This window comes from Mus musculus, chromosome 14, assembly GCF_000001635.26.
Source record: "Mus musculus strain C57BL/6J chromosome 14, GRCm38.p6 C57BL/6J".
In the NCBI taxonomy this organism is placed as follows: Eukaryota; Metazoa; Chordata; class Mammalia; order Rodentia; family Muridae; genus Mus; species Mus musculus.
The window spans coordinates 100065413-100093357 of NC_000080.6; the positions used below are offsets into that span (position 1 = coordinate 100065413).

At 39.8% G+C, this 27945-nt stretch overlaps 1 protein-coding gene across 12 annotated transcripts in view; it reads right to left on the bottom strand.

The window, feature by feature from the left end:
* Klf12 (Kruppel-like factor 12) overlaps positions 1-27945 on the bottom strand; it is a 419711-nt gene that overhangs the window by 199232 nt on the left and 192534 nt on the right. The window contains exon 1 of one of the 12 annotated variants that reach the window (XM_030247665.1): positions 1-27622. The exons of the other annotated variants lie outside the window; for them this stretch is intronic. The gene's annotated coding sequence lies outside the window, so the exon portion shown is untranslated. Of the gene's footprint in view, positions 27623-27945 lie in introns of those variants that run through there. 12 annotated transcript variants of the gene reach the window in all.

Here is a 27945-nt window from a genome sequence, read left to right on the forward strand (position 1 = left end):
CAAACTGTCTTTATCTTCTGCTTCAGTTAATCCAAGGTCATGGATTTAACAAGCTTTTCTTTGGGCTGTTTTTCAAAATATTCCAAACAAAGTAACTCTAACACCAACCAACGAAAGGCCAACCTTACAAAGTTGATTAAACTTTCTCACTAGAAATTGAAAATATTTTTCACAAAATCAGGAAGGGAATTCATTTATTAAGTAATCTTCCTTTAATCAAAGTATCTTCTTGTCTTATCATTCTTTAAAATTACTTTTGATAGTTATGAGTAGAGTTCAGTTAAATATGTATGATTTTAAACATTCCAATAGAAGAAACATAGACTTGATTTTTTTATGAACGTCTTAAAAATAACAGACACTTTAATTGCTTTTATCATGCTAAACACTATTTATGGAAAGAAACGGTGTTGGTCTTCCCTCCCAGAGACTCAGAGCAGAACAGACCAAGGAGGCGCAGAATCCCTGATCTAAAAGGTGTCATCAACTCTGAATGCAAGAGGCAAGAAATTCCAGTTAAACCAGAAGGGCAAATAGGTGCTCTAGCTATTTTAACCACGCGACTATGCAACGGCTTTTAAACTTTTTATTCTATTTCTGTGTCTGTCACCCTTTTTCCACTTAGAAAGCCAACCTTTACTGTTCACTTCCTAAGAATACAAAACCTCCTTTGTGAGATGATGTAGTGCATAGTGCTGCCATTGCATGGAAGAGCCAGTTCAGTGTTGAAAGGTAAATTTGTTAAATTTTTTCTTTTATCATCCCACATAGATAATTAAAAAAAAACTGGTAGTTTTTAACGTTTTCTAATTCAGTGTCTTGTTAGCACTGAAAAGCAGTCAATGCTATCATAAACATTTCAAGAAGTGACCCTTATCACTTTTCGATGTATTAAATAACAGAATGAATTTTGTTAGACTATCGCAATACCTCTTATAATAATTTATTAAAAAATTAAAAACATAAAATTAAAAGCCAAAAGCATAGGCATATATTCAACAGGACGCTGACAGCAACTCCTCTATAGGAGCAACCTAACATTTCAGATTTCACTACAAACACAGGTATTCGCCCATGAGAACGGGCAGCTGTGGTAACTAGTTTTGAAGGTCAGCTTGTCACAACCTCAAATCACCTTGGAAGAGAGTATCAATTTAGGAGCTGTCCAGAGCAGGCTGGCCTGTGTGTTTGTCCATATTAAATGTTATTGACGTAGAAAGATCAAGTCCATCAATGGGTACCATTTCGGGGCTGGGCTCGTTTAGGGCTGTATAAGAAAGCTGGCTAAGTCCTAAGTAGGGGCCAGCAAGGAAGGATGCATTTGTTCTCTCTGCCCTTGAGTGAGGCTGCGATATGACTAGGTCCTTGGCTCCTGCTTTGAAGTCCCTCAAATGATGGCCTGCATTCTGGGTTGTAAGAGAAAACTCAAGCCGTGTTCCCCTAAGCTGCTTTCAGTGATGGTGTTTTCTCACAGCAAGGGAAGGCAAACTAAAGTGGTAGGTTAGGAAACAGCATAGTTAAACAATAAACACAGATCAAAAGACACTTTAAACTTACACATTCCGTGCTATGTAAGACACAGTTTCAGATATCTCAGAATGTAAGAATGCCTCTCAAAATATTTCTATGCAAAGCAAGTTGCCTTGCTCATCTGGAATGACCTAGAGCAAGAGTCCTCTGGGCTTCTCTCCTGTGACACAGGAATACATTAGCACTGGGGCAAATGAAGGCCATTTCAGCATCGTTTTATATTCATACATTCAATAACTGAACTACTTCTGCCTCAAAGACCAAACTTAGCAATGGACTGAAGAGATACATTTTGTAAGAATTTGTGAAATGATGAGTTGTGGACAAATGAACGTTTTAAAATAATTTTAGCCAAAGAGCATCCGAAAGAAAGCAGGCGGCAGCCATTTTAACCAAAATGAAGGTCTAAGAAAACTGCCTCCCTCCTCATTCTCCTCAGCTGGACTGCCCCTGTAAACTGCAAGAGAGAAAGCGATGGCTGTCCTCTAACTTTTATTTCTAAAGAAGTTTCTGTGAGAACTGCAGAGATTGCTTAGTGTTTAAAAGCATTTCTTTTTTTTTTTCCATATTTTTATTAGGTATTTATTTCATTTACATTTCCAATGCTATCCCAAAAGTCCCCCACACGCTCCCCCCACCCACTCCCACTTCTTGGCCCTGGCATTCCCCTGACTCGCACAATATGTACTCACTGATAAGTGGATATTAGCCCAGAAATTTAGACTACCCAAGATATAAGATACAATTTGCTAAACGCATGAAACTCAAGAAGAACGAAGACCAAAGTGTGGACACTTTGCCCCTTCTTAGAATTGGGAACAAAACACCCATGGAAGGAGTTACAGAGACAAAGTTTGGAGCTGAGACGAAAAGATGGACCACCTAGAAACTGCCATATCCGGGGATCCATCCCATAATCAGCTTCCAAAAGCATTTCTTACTCTTGCAGAGGGCCTGGATTCCGTTCCTAGCCCCCACACTGCAGCTCACGACTGCCTACACCTCAAGTTTCAAAGTACGCACTACTTTCCTGCTCTCCACAGACTCAGCATGCATATAGTACACAGACATACATGTCTGCAAAAGTAGCCAGATGCATAAGGAATAAAAACAAAGAAACCATGCAAAAACTATGTCAGCAACCGAAGGCAGACTTGGCAAACTAGCTGAGGATCTCACATCCTCAAATGAACTCTGCAGCTTCGGAGCAATTGTCTGCGCTCAAGTCACAAAATAAGTTTTATTAAAGATGCTAAAAGAACCAGGATCAATATCAGCATAAGTATTCAGGTATCTAACTGACACAAAAATATTCTGACACTGTAGGGAAAACAAAAACAAAACAAAACAAAACAAAACAAACAAACAAACAAACAAACCCCCTCAGAACCCTAATCAGTTTGTACAGGTTGACTGATTTCTGCTTGGATAGAAGCCAAGATCAGCTATCTGGTTTCCGTGACCAGGGATACAGCTAGATGTATCCCTATGCCAGCTGCCAAAAAAGAAACAATGACAAAAAGCAAGCATAGTTTTAGGGACAGGTAGAGGATGAAGTCTAAGGAACTCTCTTCAACAAGAAAACAGACTAAAAACCAGTTTTAGTGGCAGCAGATGATTTTCCTATTCTGAATATATATACCTCAGACCACTGTCCCAGTTACAATGGTGAAACAGACGTGGGTTAACTAACTCTACTATTTGTTAGTCACAACATACTTTGAATTTTTCTCATCGACAGGCCATATTGTTTTGGGTTTTTGTTTTGTTTTGTTTTTGTTGCTATAACATTACCAAAAATGCTAGCAGACATCCACACTTTGTTGGCAAGTCACGTTTGTCCAGGCTCTGTACCTTGCTCGGAGCTTTGAGAGTCAGCATTGTGAGGATTTCTGCTTTCCTTCCCCCCCTCCCCCGAAGATCTTCAGTTTTCTACCCACGCTGACCCACACCTCTCTGTGCTTCTCCAATTAGCACGGGGTCAGACAAAGGAGCACATCTGAGTCTCTTCTCTAATGACAAGATAAACAAAATCCATGGGATCTAATTTAATTATGTATAGTGTGTGGATCTTCTCATTAGCTGTAGTTGACTGAATAACTGCATGTCATCTGATCCCTTTATTCTTTTCCCCCAGCTTCATGGTTTTAGAAGACATTCAATCAGTGGTATCGAGCGAGCATTTACTATGTGCCAGCTATTGTCTTGTATAGATTTTTTTCAGATAAAGAAAAACACAATAATATGCTATGTACTTCCATGCTAAAATATAGGTGCTAAGTACTGCATTAAAAAAAAAATTAATGAAGCTGGTAAGATCTGGAGTACCAAAACAGGCATGGAAGCCAGGCTGGCAAGTGGAAAAGGCCAAAAAGCGACTTCATGCGTTCTTTATTTCTTACCGTTTCATACATTTATGTAAGGGGTTTTAGTTGATTATAAAACTTGTTCTCCTTCCCTATTTCCTCCCTCTCTTGCTGCAAGGCTCCTCAGCAAGACCCTCTCCTACTTGCATGTCTTTGTGTATGGCCCTCAATCAAGAATCTCTTGTTTCAGTGAGAAGTTATTTTGTGCAGAGAGGGCACCATATCAGGGGCTACCCCACTGAGAAAATGACACCCTTTCTGCCAACAACTGTTACCTCCCACAGTCCTCCAGGCAGGGAAAGACCCCAGGGACAGCTTCCCCTAGCCATGCATGCTGGTGTTGAAAGCATGATGACCATACCATATAAGGAAAAAAGCCCCCTCTTCCTCCTTTCCCCATCCTCTGGCTCTAACAGTCTGTCTGTGCCCTTCCACAGTGCTCCTTGAGCCCCACAGGGGGGTGATAGTGACCCATTCAGGGTCACCTCTGTATAGCATATACCACAAGGCTAGCTTCCTCCTCACAAGTGGAAGAACAGGGAGGGTGTTGCCAGTACAGAATTCTGTCCCCATTTTACAGAACCCAGAGAAACGGAACTGCATCAGAGGTTGGTAATGAGATGCTGTCACAGCTGAAGAGGGCTGACCAAGTTAGCAGGATAAAAAGCAGGTGTGGGGGGGGGGGGTTCCTGGTAGATCCCTTTCTTTCATCTTTCTAGCCGAATCTGGCAAGTCCATGGGCTGGGGACTGGAAAACCTTTTGTTGTTGCTGTTGCTGTTGTAGAAAGGAGGCAAAGAAAGAATAATGCAGAGAAGCCTAGAAAATAGGAATACTTTAGCATTTCAAAGTGGTCGGTCTACAAAACCATTTTCAAAAGGTCTCCGAAGCAAGTGTGCACATGTGCATACAGACCAACACACACATGTTCATACACATGGAAGGTCACATTTTTAAGGCAATGATGTATGGAAAGGAATGTACAGAGAGCCCAATCCCTACAGCCTACCATGATCTAAAAGTCTCTAACTACTCAATATTAACAACTCCTTTATTCCTGGAAAGCTTATCTTAGATCACTCAAAATAATTTTTCACCATGAATGTCACTTTACTTTCAATTTGGTTATTCATAAACCATATTCCATTTTCTTTAACATTCTGGTCTTACTTAGGTATTTTAACCTCCTTTTTCCCAGTCTGAGGTCCTGAAAAATTCCCTCAAACTAGAATTTTTAATTTTATCTAGTGTTCTCTCTCTCTCTCTCTCTCTCTCTCTCTCTCTCTCTCTCTCTCTCTCTCTCTGTGTGTGTGTGTGTGTGTGTGTGTGTGTGTGTGTGAGTGTGTGTGTGTGTGTGTGCATGTGAGTGTGAATATGTGTTTGTGTGTGTTTGTGTGTGTGTGAGAGAGAGAGAGAATGTGGATATGTGTTTGTGTGTGTGAGAGTGTGTGTGTATGTGTGTGTGTGTGTATAACTATGTGTGAGTGTGCATGTTTGCTCTTCACATTGTGGATGGGATGTGCAGAGGTAGATGCTAGGCACAGAGTCTCTTCTATAATGGCCTATTTACTTCACTTTGTCTATGTCTCTCTCTCTCTCTCTCTCTCTCTCTCTCTCATACACACACACACACACACACACACACACACACACACACATTGTTGCTTGTTTCTCACTGAACGCAGAGCTCAGCTATGGAATTACTTGTCTCTGCCCCATCATAAGATCACAGATAGGTGCTGTAGTGTTCAGCTTTTTATGTGAATGGAAGGATCTGAACTCAGAGCCTTGTGCAGCAAGCACTTTATACAACGGAGCCACAGTACAGCCCCAACCTCTCTAGTACTTTGGACTAGAGAATACTCTAGTACTTTCGCATGTGCCCATTAAGAAAATCACTTAGAATTGGGAACAAAACACCCATGGAAGGAGTTACAGAGACAAAGTTTGAAGCTGTGACGAAAGGATGGACCATCTAGAGACTGCCATATCCGGGGATCCATCCCATAATCAGCTTCCAAACGCTAACACCATTGCATACACTAGCAAGATTTTGCTGAAAGGACCTAGATATAGCTGTCTCTTGTGAGACTATGCTGGGGTCTAGCAAACACAGACGTGGATGTTCACAGTCAGCTATTGGATGGATCACAGGGCCCCCAATGGAGGAGCTAGAGAAAGCACCCAAGGAGCTAAAGGGATCTGCAATCCTATAGGTGGAACAACAATATGAACTAACCAGTACCCCCCTGGAGCTCGTGTCTCTAGCTGCATATGAATCAGAAAATGGCCTAGTCGGCCATCAGTGGAAAGAGAGGCCCATTAGTCCTGCAAACTTTATATGCCTCAGTACAGGGGAACTAAAGGGCCAAGAAGTGGGAGTGGGTAGGGGAGCATGTGGGGGACTTTTGGGATAGCATTGGAAATGTAAATGAAATAAATACCCAGTTAAAAAACAAGGAAAAAAAAAGAGAAAAAAAGAAAATCACTTAAAAATAAAACTATAATAAATCATGCTTGTGAGTTGCTTATTTTTTTCTTTAATGTAACTTTCTAGGTTTATATCTTGTACTTTTCGCTATGCGCACTGATTACTAAAAAATACCCATTCTGATATTAGTAAGTTTTTGTAATTTTTTAAAGGTATGGCTACTAAATACTATCAAATTTATTTAGATAGTTAGCAATAGATTTTTTTTCATTCTTTTTTTTTTCTATATTCTTTCCTGCTGGAGCCATCTGCACACACACAAACATATACTACAGCCGGCTTCACAAATCTTTCTTTGCTCTGTAGTTAGACCAGTGCCCTTCCCACTGTCCTTTAGGAATCACACAATTGCTGTCAGGGTTGAACCTGAGGCTCCTCATATTTCTTGCATGGTTTTACCCCACTGAGAAGTGCTGAACAGTTGCTTCCTGTGGCACCAATTCCTTGACTTTGCTCACGTTCCACTATCATAGAGTTGTTCTACGCGACTGGAAGTCTCACTTTGCCTAATAAGACAAACGTCTTACAGCTTGAGACCCTAGAGTGCCGAAAAGATTAGACAACATTTTTTCTTGTTACAAATAGAAAACAAACCACTAAGACCCATAGAGTTGTGTGATTTTTTTTCCAGTGCTGTGCTGGAGGTTTGAGGCAGCCGCGAGACCAGAGCTAATTCTAATAACCAGGCGATATTCTTCACATATCGAAATGCTCATCTTACGTGTTTGGTTTATAGGATGAGAATTTTCACTCGGGAACTAATATTTAAACCCTGAAACACTAGAAAAGGAAAGTAAGTGCTTTAATCTCTGCCAGCTGTCCCAGTGACTTCAATGTGGGTGGGTAGATGGCTGACATGGAAGAGAAAGGTCACAGCATGAATTACGAACCATGTGTCACATCAGGAGTGATTGGCAGTAGATGTAGCATATGGTGTCAGGCACACACCAGGGAGGAGTGAATGATGGGGACCAATGGAAGTCCGATCTAACTGGGCTGGAGGGAATGGGGTGCATGATGTTGGGTTACCAAGGTTTGCAGTCCTAGATCAGTTTCAACACCTACGAGGCAAACAACGAGTCCATGGAGTTTATCAATGGAAAGAAGTTGCCTCACAAGCAGAGGAGGGAGTGTTTTAGTCTCATAAGTGGAAGGAATGTGAAGCATGCAGCAGAAGAAATGGCTCTGACGAATCAGGTCCTGAGCCCAGTTGACAAGTATGTTGCGTAGTTCCAAGGAGTGATTATTCTATTGATTTGCTACAAGACAAGCCATCTCCTTTAAGCTCACTAGCACACAAACTTTAAGTTCCATTAATAATTGGTTTCCAGGTCAGCAATGTTAAATCTTCCTGTGAGAAACTATTTCTGAGAAAGTCAAATTATCATTCTGAGAACTTCATTATTCTTTTCTTCCCCAAAGCAATGTAACTGCGAAGGGAGAACATTGGTGCCTTCTAAGAGTCTCGCATGGGCCACGCAACACACGAAGAATGACTGGTGGATCTCTCACACCAAATCAGGCAACCTCCAAATCTTCTCAAAACATCATGAAAAGCTGTCTGTGAAGCTGAGCCAATTTCAGCTTACCCTATGTGTGGGGATAATGCTGACATGCACTGTGTGAAGATGTGTCTCTGTGCTTCCTTGCCTGCCTAAGGACCTTCTAATTGGTTAAAATAAAAGCTCTATGGCCTATAGCATAAGGTAGAATACAAGGTGGGACATCTGCGAGAAAGAGAGAGAGAGAGGAACTCTGGGAGATGGAAATGCTCAGGAAGATTGACCACCCAGACTTGGAGAAAGTCTGAAACTGAGGGGAGGTAACCAACCAGCAATGCAGCAAAATTTAGAATATTATAAATGGGGTAATTGAGTTACACGCTAATAGGAAAACATGATTTGGGAACAAAGATGGGAATAAGAAAGCACAAATGGTTACATCTATGCATCAGAGCTTAATAGTCATGTCACTGGAATGTCACAGGCTGGGACCAAGAAGAGCCTTCATATCCCTGGAGGTAGCTTACTGTCTGGGTGTCTAGGAGAACTAATCTGAATCTCTCAATGCTCATCTTAAGAGTTAGCAATTCTCTACACACTGCTAACTTCATCTAAAACACACACACACACACACACACACACACACACACACACACACACACACACATATTCACAGAAGTGAATATCAAATACTTTTCTAGAGAGAGCTGGGATTTCTGATTTTATATTCTTTGGTCTTTTTGGATATAACTTTTTTTTTTTTACCATGAACTGACAGAAATAAGTTGTATAAATTGAGTCAGCTTTTTAAAAAACACAGAGCAAACTACCCTTTCTGGAAATAAATGCATTATTCTGCCTTCAACTGTGAAGATTCTATTCACTATAGATTAAAAACAGTTCAGATGAAATGAATGTCAGTGCTCCCAGTGACATGATTTTGTTTAAACTAACCTACAGTTCCAGAAAACAAGTATGAGGTACAAGACTATCAGTGAACTTCATAACAGTAATAAACGGTGTTAAACTTGTCCCCTGTGAGAAATTTGTGACTTGATATTCGAATAAAGTTTCAAATTGGCTTTAGGAGGCAGCCCTCTTCAGCTGAATGCTAATGTATATTTTTCAAGGCAGGGTAGATCGTTATCCAATTTTTAAATACTGTACCAAATACTTTTCTCTTTCTTTTATAGTTTTTATACAGTTCTACTTACTGGCTTATGGATATGTGGCATGTCCTAATTAATAAGAGATTAGACTCTATAGATAACTTTAGTGCTTATGAGTCATCTCTTGATGTGTAGATTCTTCATCATCAGTATGTGCCGGCATACACAGGTACCACACCCAGATAGTGGCTCTTAAAATTATGGTATTGTTTTTAAAACTGGTGTGTCAATCAGATATCAAATGAGAAGATATTTTCTTTTAGTCTCTGCTACCTAAAAATCTCTGTTAGCACAGCTGAGAAAGTATGTCTTGATTGGAGAGTCAAGTGTCTGCTATTAAAAGTAAAGGTTACCATTTGATAGTGGTACATTTCCCAGAGATGATCAATCAGAAAAAAAAAAAAAAACAGATAGAAGAGGTCCAGATGGCTGGATTTCCCCAAGAAGTGGGGTTGGAAACATACAACAGTGCATGTTGCGAGACAAGACCTATCTTGAGATTTCCCTGGGTTTTTCTTCATAGAAGGTAATAGATGCTACCTCATGTCACTGAATGTCATCCCCATATTTATAACCACCTCATTCAAAGAGGGAGCTTTAACACTTGTGTATTAAGAAGTATGATTAAGGGGCTGGAAAGATTGCTCAGTGGTTAAGAGCAATGACTGCTCTTACAGAGATTCTGAGTTCAATTCACAGCAGTCAAATGGTATCTCATAACCATCTGTAATGGGATCTGATGACCTCTTCTGGTGTGTCTGAAGGCAGCTATAGAACCTCATATCCATTTTTTTAAAAAGTGTGTTTAAGAGCAGCATTAAAAAACAGATTCCTGATTTAACAAGGATTGATTCATCTGTGGTGGGAAGTTGACTCACTGTTAGTCCAGAGGACACTTTAGAGGGTTCTCTGTAAGTGTGCCCATTATACTAATGAAGTCCTCGAGTAATGCTATAATGAATACCCAAGCTGGTGCAGTAATGAAGTCCTGAAGTAACTCTGTCATGGACTCGCAAAAAGAGCTCATTTGTGAAATTGACGAAGTCACTTAATCTTCCTAAGCTTGGTGTCAACTGTGAAATGGCAGCAAATGGGATCTTTTCCCAAGGTAGCATTTTAGAAGTAATTGGGAGACTCTAACTGAAGTGCCTGTTGGAAAACCTGTGAGTTTGAATGAAAGCCAGTGGGTAGGTAAGGTAACCTGAAACCTGGGGCCTCCCTTGAAGAGTATAGCATTATACCCTTTCCTGGTTCCTATCTACTGTCGGGAAATTTCCCTCACATCCCCTCTGTTCTGCTGCATTTTGTGTGTTCTCTGCACACCATAAGAAATCTGGGATAATGAAAGTCTAAAGAGCTATCCTTCCATTATTCTACTTTTTAAATTATCATTTACACCCAGTTGATTTTATGTTTGAGTAGCCTTTAAAAGAAATATACATAAAATATACGCTTCATATAAATTGTCAGTATTTTATATATGACCAAGTTTTCTCTGGTGCCTGCAATCCCAAACTCTATTTGATGTCTACTGAACGTATTTACAACTGTATTAAATGAACTTCTATGTTTTAAAATGCCACTTTTTATTTATGCCTTGAGAATTCCATACAATATATTTTGATCAAATTCATTCTCACTCCCCCAGCTCCTTTCAGATCTTCTCTATCTCCCTCCTTACCTGACTTTATTATCTCCTTGTCCCTCTCTTCCCTAGACTTTGGGACATGCCCTAGGCTATTTTAGAAATATCATGTGCCACTCCATTGAAGAAAGCTGGCTTCCCCTCTCCCAGAAGCAATCAAGTGTCAATAGCTCCTTGGCCAAAGTGGGACTTCATGCTTGCTTCCCATCCTCCACTCTGGGATTTTGTCTGGCTTGAGCTTGTACAGGTCTTTGTGCATACTGTCACAGTTTCAAGGGTGCATTTTTAACCACTAAATGCCTTGGGGAAATTTCTTTCTCACTATCTTAGTGCCCTTTTCCCACCACTCTCAATGAATGATCGCTAAAACACTGTTCATATTGGGTTGACCATAGGAGACCTGTTTTCCTCTCTTATAATTGTGAACAGCACAAGTATTTTATTAAGCCATAGATTCCAGAGCTTGGAAGGAAGAAAGGGAACATGGCCCCTTGTATGCTGTTCTTTATTTCTCTCCTTCTTAGGCAGGGGGTGAAGTCGATGAGGTGTCACATAAAAACCAGGGAAGCAGGATTCGCTTAGTGAGAAGCCACTGTCATTGAGACTCATGTGTTCCATTGTGGGGACTGTTCTAGAACTGCGGGCAACATGGCATTTATAACCATAAAGACAGAGTGAGTTATCCTGTAATTTGTGCCTCTCCCCCATCTTTCTCAGCATGTTAACATGAAGGTGATGTTTAGTATTGAGGACAAGGTGGCCTGAAGATATTTCCATGGCAACAGAGAGGTCCCTACAGATCTTTGTCTTCTAAGGGTGATGGTATTTATTAGAGGCTGCCTGTTCCACAGCCTGTAATTATCATTAGGTAGGGAAAGGTGGTCGAACGTGGGTGGACTGCCTGGCTGATGCTTTCTGACTAATTTCTTTAGCACAGCCCTGAAATAAATTCCCAAAGAATATTAAGAACCTCAGCCCATTCTTCTTTTCTCCATAGGTGAAGCGATAGCTAAGTACAGGGTAGACGGTACTAACCACGCAACATAAACAACAACAGAGAAACATACTGAGAGTTACCAGCCTGCTGTGTGGTTTTATCTTATATTCACATATACTGTTAGAGACCTCTGTGATTTCCTTTAGGGGAAAGGGCACTTCAGTACAGACAGCCTGTGAATTAATCAGGTTGTCACTGCTGGAGTGGTTTTTCTAAGCACAAAGTCTATGAGTCCGATTTATCTTTCCTTTTACAGCTAGAACATAGAACTTCCAAGATTTTTTTATCCTTGCTCTTGGCATCAAATTTAAGGTGAATGGACCAACAGAAATCTCATCTGGATTGAAATGTTTATGGATATTTTGTTCCTTCAATTAACAGTCATGAACAACACATCTAATAAGCCAGTATCGCCTCATCACTAAAGGAAGAATATGTAGACATTTGAATGATTTGGGAAGCAAAATCATTACAGCTCCCTTTTAAAAAGAAATATGACTTAATTGCTATGCTGTACAAGTCTAATATATTTTTTTACTATATAATTATTTTTTTTCTCAGCACTTGGAAACTATGTCTCACACACAGTGTTCTGAGCACATAGTGTGATTTCTCACAAGCCATACTGTAATGCAAAACTCCTTATTTGGAAACCATATAATCATTCCATTAACACAAGCAATGTACGATAAATGCATTTCACTGAAGGTTAGAATTGGGCTGTCATCCATTAGATTGAAAAATCTTAAAGGTTTAGGATGTGTTCTTTGCAGCCACTTATTCGGGTAGTTATCATAGCTTCCGATTAATCACACTTAACGGAAACGAGAGTGGCGAGCAGAATGGCTTCACACTGAGCATTGCAGAGTAGCGTGAATGCATTTTTCTCTTTGTATATGTGGACCTGTCTAAGTGTGTGCCAGTTCTAGTCTAGGAAGCCACTGTGTCGCTGAAACAGTTGTATTTTCATGTGTGGCCTGAACATCTCAGGCTAACCATCTCTACTCAATTTATTGGGCAAGTTCTATTAGTTAAAGTTTCATGTATTTTTGACTTTGCTAAACGCTTATTCTCATCTATAACGTCTCAAATAATTTCAGCAATTTATTAATGACTTCTGATTCTTAGTAGGAAAAATGAAGTTTTAGGGTTGGTTGTGTATTTCAGTCTCATTACGTTCAGCCCAATTGTAAGCTCCTTTAGCATCTCAAATGGCCGTGAGGTAGAACACACTCCCTAGATTTTCTTTCTACACTGTGGAGTCTGTTGCGTGAGGCTGAGGGAGGAAGGACTTGGGGGTGTTTTCTTTTCTTCTTTTGAACATTTGCACATGCAGGGTCAGGGAAAAGGCAGTATTCGGCATCTTGTTGTGATTGCTTGATGATCTTGCTCTAATCGTTTGCCTGCATGGCCCAGTGATGTCACACCCATATAGATGATGTCATCTTTTACTCTACTTTTTAAAAGTACCTATCACAGCCTGGCAGCTGTGATTCCTCTTAGTTGGCCATGGACCCTGTCTCCATCTCCCAATCTGGACAGCATGTCCCTACAGCTTCTTTGGGGAAGCTGGTGCTAGGGTACTCTTTCTTCATACATCTCCCTGCAGTGTTACTATCAAATCATATCCAGGTTCCTCTTTCTTCTGCATCTTCCTTGTAAAGGACAAGTTGATCTTCTTTCTGGATTGGCCATAGTCCAGAGCATAAGCAAATCTTTACAATGTCAAGTGGGAGCAGCTATGCCACACTCTTAAGTCCCCCTTTTGTGGGTCTCTAACTTCTCTTGTCACCCTTTAGGTGACGGAAGGATAATCAACCAGAAGGACTACAAATGCATGTTCAGCCAAGGACTGAGAGACAGTCTTTTATTTTTTTTTAAGGTCTCCTCATGTTTGTGATAGAGTCTAGTGACAGTCATCTTGTTTACCTGTGTAGAATAAACACCTGATCAGTTCTGTTCCCCTGAGGAAGGTGACCTACCTATGACACTAGAATTTTTTTTTCTGCCTTTGGGTTAGTAACTGTCTTGGATAGTGTTTATATCATCTTCACAAAATCTAAAGTCATCTTAGAGGAGGTAACCTTTATTGGAAAAGATGTCTCTGAAGATCAGCATGTGGACAAGGCTATAGAGACTATTCTTGATAAATGACTGATGTGGAAGGGACCAAACCCTTGGGAGTGAGGCCATTTTTGGTCTTGTGTCCCTGAATAGTACAACAAAAGCAGGCTGATCATGCCGTAAGTAACAACCCAGTTAGCATCACACTTGCTACCAGGTTCCTGCATTGGGTTGCTGACCTGACTTCCTTTGATGATAAATTGTGATGTTGGAGTGCAAGATGAAATAACACTTTTTAATCCCCAAGTTTCTTTTAGTGATGGTGTTTTGCCACAGCAATTGAAATCATAACGAAGAGAGTGACCATCTCTAGCACAATGGAAAACATCGTCTAAGAACCCACTGATGAGGTTTCCTCTGGAAGAGAGATAATGAAACCAGGAGTAGAAGGCAGAAAGAGCAAGATGGGAGGGAAGGGAGAAAGAAAATGAAGATTAAGCTCACAGCCCCATTTTACACATAGGAAAATTTACTCTCTGACTGCACTGGTAGTTTCTTTTTTTGCCAGGCATTGATAATAGAAACGGGGAGAGAGATTAGCTCAGGCTGTCGCTGGGGTGTTTTCAAGCAGGAGTCTGTTCTGGGGGAAGTGAAGTTTGCATAATGCTTGGGGAAGAAATCGAGCTGGCCAGTCAAAGGAAGCAGAACATGGAACCTGCACAAACTGTAAAGTCCCGTGTGTCTGGAGCAGAACAAGTCAGGGGCTCATAGACATGGTCTTGCTGGGTTTGATAACAATACAAAGAACCCAAACCCAGGGAAGAGCTAGACCATCATCTGGATTGATTTCAAGAGCTACTAAGATTCAAGACTGCTGGTAGTTTGTAAGACTACACAATGAAGTAGCAAGAGAGAGTGGCATGGGAAATTACTTCATTTTTTGCAGAAATCCCAGGGTGACAACTGGCTAATGTAGAATAAAGATGTGCAGTGTGCTCAAAGAGAAACTGAAATGTGGTTTGGGTCATGATATCACTAGCATTCAAGGACTGATAGTTCAGGATGAAGCCAAGTATGTGGTTTGTATGAACAGGGATGGCAGGTAATTTATTGATGCTGTGCATTGGCACAGAGGGCTCCAGAGACCTGTATCTAGATGGTGAAAATGTTGGACAGTTTCATGTAAATGGGGATGTAAACCAAGGGATGCTAAGTAACCATTTTAAATATATGGCTTCAAAGACATACCATGCTTAGAATTTATTGCAATGTGGTTGGTTACCTCATCTGAATAATAGTAAGTAAGGGGACCCTGGACACTTTGATGTGATGTGGTCTTTGGATGAGCAAATCCAACAGTCTTCATTTGATACATGTCTTTTCCCATCATAAATACTGAATGATTTTGGTGTATTTTATAATTGTCACAATTCCCTCTTTTCACTATCTCTCAGAACATAGAAGGTCATTCTTGCCATGGGAATCAAACTGATAGTGTAAGCTTGAATATATAGAAATGTAATCACCATTTATGACAATTATTTTGATAATATTCAGGGTGGTGCCATTGCTTTTAGAGAAAAGATATATGATATCAAAAAATAGAATAACTTCTCTGAATTTTGAATTTTCAAATAATAAAACACAGAACTAAGTTTTCAATAGTAAAGATAATTTCCTGTGGACGGAAAACCACAATTAGTCACTGTATCGCAGCATGGATATGTTACAGCTTGTTACAGAGCTATCACATACATTGGTTTACTTGCTGTGACAAAATACCTAAATGCACAACTAATGGCTGGAAGAATTTGGTTTGGCTCACAAAGGTTCCAGAGGCTTTTAGCCACCCAGGTGGGAAGGCATGGGGCTGAAGCCTGAGGTACTGCTTTCCCAGTAGTCTCAGGCAGCTGCCCTTCTCTGTGTCTCTGTGTCTGTGCCTGTCTTTCTGTCTGTCTGTCTGTCTGTTTGTCTCTATCTATCTATCTATCTATCTATCTATCTATCTATCTATATCTATATCTATATCTATATCTATATCTATATCTATATCTATATCTATATCTATATCTATATCTATATCTATATCTATATCTATATGGATTTCATAGCCCACATTCTCACCTCAGTTCTCTCCACAAATACCCAAAACACACCCTGACTAAGGCCATGGATGTTTCCTTATCCAATAAAGCTGAAAATGAAGAGTAACCATCAACCAACTGAATTAACTACTATTTAAAATAGACGCTAATATCTTGGGTTGGTTTAGAAGGAAAAGAATGGAGATACACTCTTAGTGAACACACTCAGAGACACACAGGACTCTGCACAGTTTAAGTGTCAGCAGTAGTAGCCAAACTCTGGTTATGTTTATCAATGACTATGTTTATCTAGCATGATCACAAAGAACCCAGTAGACAAAAATTGCCATTTAAAAAGCCTATATTTTGGCCATCGATAGTATTAACAGAAATTTATATTCAACAGAAACATCATTACCTGCCAGGCATGATGAAGCATGACTCTCTTCTCTGTACTTAGGAAGCTAAGATAGAAAGATATCTATGAAGTAAAGGCCATCGTGAGCAACACTGAGTTCTAAAAGAGTTGGCGTTACAGGGAGAAAACCAGACCAAAGCAACCAACCAACCAAACAAACAAACAAAAAACCTCACAACAACTTTCCATCACCAATGTTAATTTGAGTTTTATAGTCCTCTGAAGTTTGATATCATTTAATTTTCATTTGTTTGATTTTATGTGTATTTTAGCTCTACGAAGCATACAAATTTAAAGTCTATGTTTAATGCAGGCTTGTTACAAGCCAATAATCTAAACATAGTTTTAGAGGTATTGAGTATTTTCTCCTTTATAGTGGTTGGATCAACCCACAGTGTGCCTCCGCTCTTCCGTGACTCCATGATCTCTAGGTCCCAGAGAACTATCTCACTTCTACAAGGGAAAGCCTTCTGTTCCTTTCTGCCTAGCCTCAGTCTGCGGGAACAGCAACCTGTTTTCATTCAGTAATGTTCTAGTGACATGAGATATCATCATGGCTAACTGTTCTACTCTTAAGCTGGGAAATAACTGACTATAGTCTCACAAATACACAGTGTAAAAATCAACAAATGTGTCCCCAATTCCAAGAATTTCTACAAGAGTTACTTCCTGTACTCTTGTCATTGCTAAGCATGTTAATCAGAGAATTCTGATTCTATAAGATAACGTCCATCAGTTTAGTACTGGGATTTATGCTCTGTCGCTCCTCTTTCATGATTGCCCCTATAGTATACAATACAGAGCTTATAAGATAAAACACGGCACTTAAAAAATCAGGCCTTACATTTTCGATTTAGAATAAATGATGAAATAGGTGTTAAGATGAGATTGCCTCTACAAACATCCATCAGAAAATAATTAAGATTCATTATACTGAATCTTCAATTTGAAATGTTCACATCATCATATTAGCACCACCCCAAGGGCATTATTCTATCTACAGCCAGCCACTTCCCTTTTCCTCACAAATTACTTCATCTCAATTTTCCCCTATTTCCTCAATGGACAAATGCCATTATAAAATCTAGATAGCCTCTAAATTCATCTCTTCCTTATTCTTCTGATTTTCTTCATCATATAATTCATTTCTTGACACTGGGTTTTAATTCAAACATGCATTAACGGTCTCTTATAATCACTAGTCTCATTCAGTCCAACTATCATTCTATAACATAATTATGGCTATCAATCACATAGCCTGTTGACCAATTCCACTTCTTTGAGAACTTCATGCATGAGTAAAATGCATTTTGATCATACCCACTCTTCCCTCACTTCCCTATCGCCTCCCAAGGCTCCCACCAAACAGTAAAATAATGTGCCAATGTCTTGGTGGTAGTCACAGGGATCGGATTGGATTTCCATCACACTCAATGGAAGAGAACTTGTTCCTGGTACTGTAAACCTAGCTAAAGCTGGAAAGGTTGTAGACCTTAGAAGAAAACTTGCTACTGCCATTTTGCTGAATTGATATAGTATCAATCTGCTTTCCACATACTTACCTTGACACCCACAGGTTAGTGCAGTCCTCTGGCTTCCTCAAAGTAACTAGTCAGGGTAAAGGAATTGACTATGGCACGCTTATTCCCAAATGGAACATCTACAGTACAAGCCCTACATCTACCCAAGGTTCAGGGAACATCATGGCAGGAGCAGATAAATTATTAGAACCAGAAGACTGAGATAACATTTTTTATATAAAAACAAACACACCACTTAAAGCCTATTTTTGAGGACTTCTAAGAAGAAATAAAATATTATTTCCTTGACAGACAAATATATTATCATTTTATCCTACTTAGGAAACTTTGTGTATTCTAAAGCCTTGAATTCCATGGTGTTTTAATTTCAATTATCAGTCAATGTGTCTGCTAATATTAGCACTTTCATCCACTATCTTTGCAAGTCTGTTATTATGTATCTTCAGCTTCTTAAGTCTTTTCATGTTTGCCTTTACTTTTGTAGATTTATTTTAATCTACCTATATGACGGGCCATTGTGTCAGTATGCGTGAGGGTGATCCCTGGCTCCTCTAGAAGAGTGTACATGCTCTCTTCATCTGCGAGCCAACTCTCCAGGCTCATCTATTCTTTTCCTTTTCTCTGATACCGTGTAATTAGTTCACTATGTGTGTGCTGGCTAGTTTGATGTCAAGCTGACATAAGCAAGAGTTCTATGAGAAGAAGGAGCCACCATAGAGACTGCCTTCATTATGCTCGCCTGTAATAAACTCTGTAGAGAAATTATATTGATGAATGATTGATGTCAGAGGATCTCCCTGACAGGAGCTGGTGATGCAAACTATGTACAAACCTTGGATGGGCAGCCTCTAAGTTAAAGTCGCTCCTCCATGGCATCCACATCAATTCCTGCAGTGACCTCCTGGGATGATGCACTATAAGATGAAATAAACTCCTTCCTCCAGAGTTGCTTTTTGACTATAGTGCTTTATCACAGCAATAGAAAGTTGAACTAAGACAATGTATTTTCCAGATCACCAGTTTTCTCATTAGCTAGATCATATCTGCTTTATAATCTTAGGATTCGTTTTTTTTATTTCTGTTGCGTTGATCTCCGTTTTAGGGTAAGAGGGGTTGTGTGGTTTCTGTTGTGATTTCACATTTTCCTGGTCATTTTACTGCTTGTTTATTTTTGTGATTCATCTTTTAGTGCTTTAAATATGTATGCATATTCCATTTTTGTATCCTTGGTGACTCTAACATTTGGACTGTTCTAGTAAATTTCCATGGTGCTGTGATTAAAACAAACAAACAAACAAAACTAACCACAGGAGACTGAGGAGAGGAAAAGGTTAGAGGTATAGAGGCTTACAGGCTATAGCCTATCACTAAGGAAATCCAGAACAAGAGTTCAAAGCAGAAGAAACTTGAAGTAGAATCCATGAAGGTACAGAGCATTACAGGTTTGCTCCATTTGAGTTGCTCAGCTTCCTTACAGAGCTCAGACTCAAATGCCTAGGGGTGGATCTGCTCAGTGTAGCCCGGGCCTTCCTATATCAGCAATTAAGACAATGCTTCACAGACAGGTCCATGGACTTCTTCAGTTAAGGCTCCCTCTTAACTGAAGAACATGACTCAGGTGTCTCATGTTGACGACTAAAATTAACACTTTATGAATCACTCCGGAAATATATTCTGAGTTTTAGAGCTTTGGATCCCAGATAGGAAGCCTCGTGAAGTTGGTGATTAAGTGACTGCTGCCTGCTTCATCCCAATCTGCTACAATCCTGAAAAGCTACAGCAGTGGACCTTCACAGCCAATGTCTGCCTGCTTCTGCTTCTGTCGTGAGAACAGCAGCCCTAAGTTTCAATGGCCTTAAGTTAACAATGACATCAGAAACTCAGTACCACCTTCCTTAGGACATTCTCAGGTCTTGGTACCCACCCAGCAGTGCTTGTATATGGGGCAATAGCTACTCCACTTCTTGGGTCACTCTGGTCCACCTGCTCTATTAGGTGAGGGAGACAGAGAAGACTCATTTTTCAGGGATTGCAGTACTTGATCCTCCCAGGATAACACTAAATGTGTTTATCAAAGAGGCTACTTAAGATGATCTGTCACTACAAGGCAAGTCCATATCCTCCTCTTAATTAGGGGCAGACTCTGCTCAGAAATACAACAGCTGGTTGCTTAAGGAGCGCATTTGTCTCCATTGCCTGTTGTTCCATTGTGAGTTGTTATCTTACACCTACCTGTAATCCTTCCAACCACACTGCAATGGCTCTTCAAAGTACCTCATACCCAGGACATATTTTACTTATTACTTGCCCAGCACACACCTTGTCCTGGGCTCACACGCCCGACCTCTTTGCATCACCAATATAATAAGTTCCTTGTACTTTTAAGCCTAGGTCAATTTGGAACCTAGGTCATCTTGGAAATGTCCTCACTTCAACCTTTATGTTTGCATTCTTCTTAACTTAAAGAACTCAAAACTCACTACAAAACAATACTTCATGCAGGTTTCAAAAATAGGAAGGTTTGGTGCCAGACCTAAACTTAAAGCTCAGGGTGGTGAAAACTGATGCAGGACACCAATGGCCTGCTTGGCAAAGGCCATGCCGCACCTGGCTCCTTATCCATAGCCCAATAGTCTCTTCCCTTTGCCATGCTCATCACAGGACATGTTTATTCTTCCCTGTGGAAAAATCCCTAGTTACTGAAAGCCAGAACTATCCTGATGCCCCACTCAATGGGCTTTCTCATGGCCTTCTCCCAGATAAGTGACCTCACCATTACCTGGCATGTACTAATTGTGTAACTATGTTATGTAGCTGACATAAACTACTACAGGAAATGAGTTCATGGTTATCTGTTTGAATCAGTACCCCCTGAAAATGTCTGGCCAAGGGCAGAAACACTAGAAAAATACTCCTTGAATGATTAAATGCCAACACTAGTTGCAGTCAAACACTGGGGCATTGTTAACAGTCTAAGGACCACTTGGGACTGATCTATGCTCCAGGAGCCAGATAAGTATCTCTACTTACTGTCAGAGGCAGAAACAGTGAAGTGTGGCTTCTAAATTCACAGCCGTGCCCCCTGAATAAGTATACATACTGTACATTTCTGTGAGCAGAAGATGCTCATAAAACATTCACATTGAAGAAGTTTGTGTATGCTTTAATGCACCTGCAGTAAACTATACACTGCATGAGGGATTATAGAAATGTAAGAAAGAAGACAAAAGCAATCCAATGCTTGCATTTCCTGTGTCAATCATAGAAAGGCTCAGCGTGGAGTTCTGCTTTACCTCCAGAGCTCTCTATTTCTTAGCAAATACAACCTTTTAAATAAAGCTCTGCTTCGTAGGCAGGATGTCCCGCCACTTGCACTAGTTTTTGCTCCATTATGCTTCTATGAGGTATAATGAGTTAGCATGGGTTCACTCTTGCCATAAAGACCTGTGAAGGCCTACCTACTTACTTCCCTCTCTCACAATAACTCCAGAAAACTCCTTTCTAACAAGCTTTTCATAGGACCACAGACAAATGCGACTGATTGTTCCTGAATGAGGGCTGCTAGAGTGATTCCTGTTTATTGTTCATTGTGTTCCTGCTTGCTTTTTTTTCCTTCCACAGAACAGTTTTAAAAAATTACCTCAGTTTTTCAGCCCACAGCTTAAGTTCCCACTGGGTGACCTTCCTTCAAGTAACTTGAGACAAAAATAGAAGTGTTAATACTCCTTCATAGATGCTGCTTTGGGTTGAACTGTATCCCTAGAAGTGATCAGCTGAAGTCCTAGCACTCAGATCCTCAGAGGACCTTATGTGGAAACAGTCATTGCAAGTGTAATTAGCTAAAATGAAGTCATACTGAAATATAAAGGGCACTTAATCCGACATGACCAGTATCCTTAAGCAAGAACAGGAGACACAATGAACACCCAGTCTGGAGTGATGTATTTGCAAGTAAAACAGACGCCATCGGCCCTTTGGCAAATCCTGGAAAGCCAGGTCTTGTCAACATCTTAATGTGAAGGATCTGCTTTAGTTCTTTTAAAAACCAAGACATCCTTTGCCAGAGTCTAGCTAGATAAATGTAGACCTCACCCCTCATTAAGGAAACCTCTCTTTGCAATATACAGAGACCTTTATAGCCAACCACAACCAATGAAAATGCAGAGTTGTACAATCCATCTCAGTGGACACATCTATACACGGTCCTGCACCTAAGGCTCACAGATTGGGGAAGAGGGGTCAGAAAGATGTACGAGCCAGAGGGACAGGACGCTTTATTTGAGATTGTGTCTTCTAGAAATGCCAGAAGCCACACCCATAAAGTCTTAGCAATAGGGCTGCCTAAACATAAACAACACCCATAGAATTTATTGAGATGGAAGGAGGTGAACTCATGAGGCCTCATCCCTACACAAAGAACAGCAGGCAATTAAGAAATACTGAGAGCAGGAAAAATAGCCTTCCCTAGGGAAGAGGACGGCAATTGGTCATCCAGTGTCAAATAGTTAACACTGCAAACACACATAAAAGGTACATTATGAGCACTGAGCGAGTTGTATTTGTATATTTAGGAATATACACATAATTTAAAATATTATATATAGAGATATACAAATGTAACAACAATTAAAGAAAAAAGTTCATGAATTTGAAAAGAACAAGGTAGGGAGTATATGGTAGTATGTAGAGGGAGCAAAGGTAAGAGGAAATAATGTAACTATACTATAATCTCTCTCATATATATATATGTATATATATACTTAAAATAAAATAAAATACCAGTTTTGTGGCAATTACTTAATGTAGTTTCAGGGAACCAATACGCATCCAATTCAAGATTTACTAAGGTTTCACTTTTCTTTTAATTTTTTCTTCCCATTCTGAGAAAGGATTTACTCTATAGCTAAGACTGGCCTTGAATCCTTGGGAGCCTCCTTGCATCAACCTAGCCTCTGGTGGGATCATAGAGGTCATCCTCCATGCAGCTTTACAACTCTTTCTTTTCGTTCATGAATATATATGTGAGCTTCATGTCCAGAATCTTCCACCTTACTCTTTGAGGCAGAGTTTATCTTCCTAGTCGGTGGCTTGCTCCTAGTATTCTGAGTCTCTGCCTTCTAAGGCTGGAGTGCTAGGAACATGCTCCTTGGCATTTACATGAGTCTTGGAGATCCTAGGATAACTCATGTCCTCTTCACATGAGGGCATGAATGCTGAGCCATCTCCCAGCCCTACCATCTTGTCTTCATCTTTGAATCAGTTCTTCCACAATTACCTTCCGCCTCTACTGTCAAGTGGCTTAATCCAGTCTTGCTGTACTGTCACTCTCTCAGATCCTTTCCCAACTTCTCTTGTCTGCATCTTCTTCATCATCGAACAAGATAACCTCCCTGAAACCTTTCTAAAGCTGTGCCTCCTGGAAGGGTAGCTTTTGTGCACGCTTCAACTTCCTGGATCACAGCATACTGCTGTGACACACGCCCATCCGCTTCCTCAACCCAGATGCTCTTCAAGCACAGCTCCAGTGCCTCCTCACTACATCCCTGGAACTAAATGTCACACCAAAACCACCACAGTGCTTGTGGCAAGAGTGAAGTATTCCTATTTTGCATTTTTCCTGTCATCAATCAGTTTGGTTTTTTTTTTCCATCACTTTTCATTCATTGATTTAGGATTTAGCAGACAATTTTTGAATTCCCAACCCTTGGGAAAATTTTTGAAAGACCAACCTGCAACAGCGCTTGAGAGACACAGCCCACCTATGTGAATCCAGGCTGTTCCCTCATAGTTACTCTATTTCTGTCATCTAGTGAAAGTGATGTTCCACACTCCATTCAGCTTGATGTTCTGCCACAGTGGTCAGCAGCCAGGCAGCAGGAGCAGCACTCTGAGGACAAGACTGAGTAAGACAATCCATTCCTTCCTAGTGGGTAAGGAGACAAGATTTCCCTCTCCCAGCCCTCACAGAGCATAGAGTGAAAACCAGAGCAGTGGATAGAGATGCAGTTAGCAGAGGAGAGGAGAGGAGAGGAGAGGAGAGGAGAGGAGAGGAGAGGAGAGCAGAGCAGAGGAGAGCAGAGGAGAGCAGAGGAGAGCAGAGGAGAGCAGAGCAGAGCAGAGCAGAGCAGAGCAGAGCAGAGCAGAGCAGAGCAGAGCAGAGCAGAGCAGAGAAGAGAAGAGAAGAGAAGAGAAGAGAAGAGAAGAGAAGAGAAGAGAAGAGAAGCCATTTGTTTATATTGTCAATGACTACAGAACTGATCTGAACTTGGCAGAAAGAATATGCCTCATATACATCTTAAAAGAAACACCATTTTTACATCTTAATTATATTTGAAGAGCAGCTGTATTCATAAATATTACCTCAATTGGTTCTCAGCTATTAACTTGTGGAGTGCAGGGCTTTAAAACTATACACTCGAAGCTGCATATGCCAGATTGCTAACCTGGGGCTGTTCCCAAGAACTTACACTAACTGAGTTCAAAACAGTGTTATAAATATTTCTGTTAAAAATAAAAAGCGGTAATGGGTCTGGTGGCACATGCTTGTAATCCCAGAATGGAAAGCTGGGAGACGGAGGACCAGGAGTTCAAAGCCAACCTCAGTTATAGAGCACTTTGAGGCCTGCCTTAAAAGCCAGATAAAAAAACAAAACAAAAACAAAATAAGAAGCAAATTTAAAAGAATACAGTCAAATGTTTTGTAAGATATCTTTTATACTTGGTGAATACGCATGCATTGAATGAATTAAATTTTAGACTCAACTATTCTGTATTGCATCCCTTACTGATTTTCAAAGCCAACTGGTCTACCTCTGAAGCCTTGCTGCCCAAATCAAGACAAGGATTCAACTCTTTACCTTCATTTACATACTCTGACTCCACTCTACACCTAGTTATCATTTCACCTTCAGATTTCAGAGTACAATGTCGTAAATGTTCAGTACTAACAAGTTGACAAAAACATCCCAGTGCATTTTCAGTTGCCAAAACTCATTCTGGTTAGGCCCTTGGGATGGGAAGCTGGGTGCTGATCTCCTGAGTTTAGGAATCTTCAGAATTAGTTTTGTGGTTGTTGTGGTTATTTGTTTGTTTTAATAGCTTTGATATTTTATGGATACCATGGCTGGTTATACAATCCTGCTTCATACTTTATTTTTAGAGATTTGTGTTGTAGCTGTTTTTTAAAGTACCTTTTGAGATGTCCAATATCAACTTAATTAAGAGGAACTTATACATTGATCTTCTTATTTGGTCTAAGAGATCTGGATGTAGTTTATTCTGATAGCAAATATTTTAGACGTTACATGCCACATGTGTTCTCTGTTATAGATTCTTTGTTTTATAACTGGTTTTTAAGAAAATAGAAACCAGAGAGTAGACAGATGGCTGAGTGGATAAGACCACTTGGAGCTCTTGCAAAGGACCTAGACAAGTTTCCCACCACAACACAGCAGCTACCAACTGTCTGTTCCGGAACTTTCATCCATAGGTCCAGGGTACCCACTGCCCTCTTCTGGCCTACACAGGCACTGCATATACATGGTACAGGTAAAATGCTCAAACACATAAAATACAAATAAATAAAATTTTAAAAAATTAGCAGCCAATCTTTTAGTTGCACAATATATAGTTAGACAGCTTCAACTGCAAGACATGGAAAAGTTTTTATATCTTTAAATTTCCCAAATTTTGCTAGGTCCTGCCTAGAAGCTGATCAATCTTTGAAGTATTTTATATACACACAATTTAAGAGTCAATAAAACCTCTTATCTGGTGTGTATAATATATGGTTTTGATAATTTTTTTAAATTGGAAAAAAGTTGAACATTGTCTATCTTCCTAGATACTTGGAAACATACACACTGAAATCTTCTTTAAATTCAACCAAAATTTTCTAAGAATTAATTTAAAATATTAGTTATAGTTAACTGATTATTTTTGCCTATTAGTTCCAAATACGTGCACACTAGATATTTTCTCTGCCTTTCATCTACATCCCATGTCAGACCATCTTAACGTTTTCATGGTTAGATTTCAGAACGTTGATTGGTTGCCTGGATTTGATTGACTGTCTTTATCAAGGTTTCCTTCTAAGGCGCTCCTCCCAAACATCTTATAGATTAGTTTTGATTGCTAGCAATTCTACCTATTTTGTCATTTTCCCCTGAACTCAAGTAAAACTTTATTTCTTCATATTTTTTGTCATTTCTACTCTTGGATTTCAAACTTGAACGTTCTCCAGCTCCTCCCACCCCCTCAGCAATCCTAGATAGTGCAATAGCACGATTGATGTTTCCTCCCAGGGGATTTGAGCTCAGTGATACTTTCTCTTTTCTATGATTTACTCCCCCTGCCACCACCAAATCTAGCTTTCTATGAGGATTTCAGAAATAACCATGAGAAATCTTTTACCTGGTTGTCATGATTTACCTTCCATGTGTAACTAATTTGAGGCTTACAGAGTTTTCTGCTCCCATTTATGCCTGGGTTTTTTTTTTTATTGGTATGCATACATTTTATAGCACTTAAAGTGTTTTAGTTATCATAATTAGGAAACATATGTGCTGTTGGAAACAGGCAAATACATAGTATTCCAGGATGGAGAAGAGCTGATTCATACACATACAAATATCATACAATGGTCTAAAAAATGATTTGGATTAAATAATGATTTGAATTGTCTAACTGTTGTGGTTGTAGTTTTATCGGTAGAGAATAAGAAACAATGGAATATTTTTAGTATTTGTATTAAATAGTCAAAATAAAAGCTAGTGAAAAGCCATACAGTGATTGAATCCAAGAACTAGTTAGATCATAAGAACCAAGCACGCTAACTTCTAAAGACTAAAATCTTATATAGTTATTCATAGAAATAATACATTATTAAGAGCAAATATTTACTGAGAAAAACTGGATGAAGCTCAAGGCCGCCGAGATAAGAGGCATATGGGAAGCCTGTGCCTGCCCATAGCAGAAGATCCACACAGGTCACTTGTTTTACTCATACGTAGCCTTCTGCAACCCTAAGTCTGACAATAGAAAATCCTTGTGGGTGAATTAATGCAACTCTGTTGAATACAATATTCTACAGCTGCTATTTCCTTGGCTTCTTATCCTCTACCTATAAAACTACAACCACAATATTTAAATAAGAGCCTTCCCAGAAAGGTGGTGAAGAATTAGAGTCCATAAGCTATTTCCTAGATGAAGGCTTAAGTAGTATCATTTCATTTTGATGGGCGGCGTGATGAAGCTTGAGATCTCATGGCAAGCGGTGGCCATATAAATTAACATATTAATATTTAACAAAGAAATGGGAGATGAGAAATCAGAAGGCCTGCATCCTGACATTAGTATTGCAGGCTATAAGTGGATGAAATGCTCCTATGATACTACTGTCATTTATCTGACATCGAATGAGTGTAAGCAATACTCTGATATTCAACATAGAACATTTTTATAATGAAATCGACACATATCATACTAGTAAGTCTTTATACTGTTCCTTGACCTGCATTCTATAACAACAATGATGGCATGCTTAAACAAGCTCTTTCAAGGTCAACATGAGTGGTCATTGCCCTGATAGTTCCTAGATCATCTAAGCCAGATATGACCCCACACACACTGAGTGCAGGGTAGTTTCCAAGTAAATGGTGACTTAGGGTACAAAATTATAACTAACCAAAACATAACATTAATATACTTTCCCTTCTACCATTTTCCCTAACGTAACTTCCATTTGTACCTTTTCTTCCACCTACACAAATCCTTGTTTCCATAGCAATATCAGTCCCCACCTCCTTTCCCTCTTCCTCCCTCCCTCCCTCCCTCCCTCCCTCCCTCCCTCCCTCCCTAACCTGCAATTAGAAAAATCCAACTCTCCAGCTGATGACATCGATAAACTACATTAAATACTATCATCCTTAAGGAAGATTGTGAGCCATCTCACCCCATGTTCCAGTACTGTAAACAAATTGCTACACAGATCTATTTTAGGTACATTTAAAAATACTCCATAATGAAGGACAGAGTCACAAAGACGTTCAGAGTCTGAGATGAGAATCAGACATAGTTCCAGGGATAATACAAAACTTTGAAAGAGCTGCCTGCTCTGGAAAGGAAAGAATGTCCAGCTAT